Source organism: Palaemon carinicauda, chromosome 4 (assembly GCF_036898095.1).
Source record: "Palaemon carinicauda isolate YSFRI2023 chromosome 4, ASM3689809v2, whole genome shotgun sequence".
Lineage (NCBI taxonomy): Eukaryota > Metazoa > Arthropoda > Malacostraca > Decapoda > Palaemonidae > Palaemon > Palaemon carinicauda.
In genome coordinates this window covers 101,573,891-101,575,606 of record NC_090728.1, presented here as the reverse complement: position 1 = coordinate 101,575,606, position 1,716 = coordinate 101,573,891, and positions in this window count along the sequence as shown.

The window sequence follows — 1,716 nt, the reverse complement described above, 5'->3', positions numbered from 1 at the left end:
AAAATATAAAACGACTTATGTCAGCCTATTCAACTTAAAAACATTTGCTGCAACTTTGAACTCTTGAAGTTCTACTGATCCAACCACCAGACTAGGAAGATCATTCCACAACTTGGTCACAGCTGGAATAAAACTTCTAGAATACTGTGTAGTACTGAGCCTCATGATGGAGAAGGCCTGGCTATTAGAATTAACTTGTAATTTTAAATGTATATTTCCTAATAAACGATAAAAAATAACTATTTAAGATTAAATAATAAAAAAGACACAAAGGAGGAAGTGTAGGTGTAAGCTGTGTAACCGAGACAGAAGACCTCGCTCAATTCTTGCCTTACTGTTATGGCCCCAGATAAGAGAAGAGAAAAATCAGAGTTGCAACAGCCATTTGAAAAGGTAAAAAGAAATTCATATGAAATGTTTTATTCATGAAGAAGGGAATATAAAAACGAAAAGAATATATATGTATATATATACATATATATATATATATGTATATATACATATATATATATATATATATATATATATATATATATATATATATGTGTGTATATATACATACATATATATATATATATATATATATATATATATATATATATATATATCTAGATCATCCCATTTATATATATATATATACACATGCATACTATGTTACTGGTTTCTGGTTCCTAACTGCTCACTCCGCAAAATAAGTTTGCAGACACTCTATCGCATGATAGATAGGTGCAAAGCTTCTAAGTTTACAGTCATTATTGTAATTAAGCTTATTTTACCCGTACCAGAAACAGAATTATTAGTGAAAATCTAAATCTTTGATTTTACCCCATTCTACCTTGAAATCACTTGGGATAATACTTTCCTATCATCAGTTTTGACAACCTATTGTGGTCAGTTTGGACATTTTAAATTCTTCTTTCATACGCATTGCCCTACTTATGTATATAACTACTATGCATTTCTGAAAAAAATAGTGTCTTTTCCTTTAATATTTCCCATACTAATTACTTGATCAGAATGGTAGTTTGACACAACGCTCTATAGATCTCCCCCTAATTTTTGATACTTTAATGCATTGGCAAATGTCGTTAATTAAGGTGTTTACTCTTGTCATAATAAAGGCCAAGCCAAGTGAATCAGATGAGTAGGTAAAGCAATTTGAATAGCTACACTCACTTGTCCCTCCCCTCACCATCCCTCTCTCTGTCTAGACCCTCCTCCTATCCCTCCAGTAACCCCCTTTCCAGTCTCTCTGGCACCTCTTACTCTACTTTTCTGTAACCTATTATATTTTCTGATAACTGATAGAATTGATATGTTTGATTTTTGTTATAATTATTATTAACATTTCATGATATTGTTGTATTTCGTCAGGATGTATAAGGAGTTTATAGCCTTTAGCCTATTTATCCAAAATTGATGAACCTGCTCTAAAAGCTTCTTTAAACTGCATAAGAATGATGAAACGCGAACTCCAAAGACAGGATTGATAGGCTTTACCTCCTTGAGAGGTAGAGTAAATGTAATCAAGTGTTATATAAGTTGACCGAAAATTTTACAATCATAATTTGGATATCTGCTATGGTTTGTGCCTAAGCAGTTTGTTGTCTCAGTGTTTGTTTTACTGAGGAGGTTTTCCCATCATATTCATGACTGGCATGTTAATTTGCCCCCGTAAATGCAGAAATGTATTTGCATTACGTCTCCATTCCATAT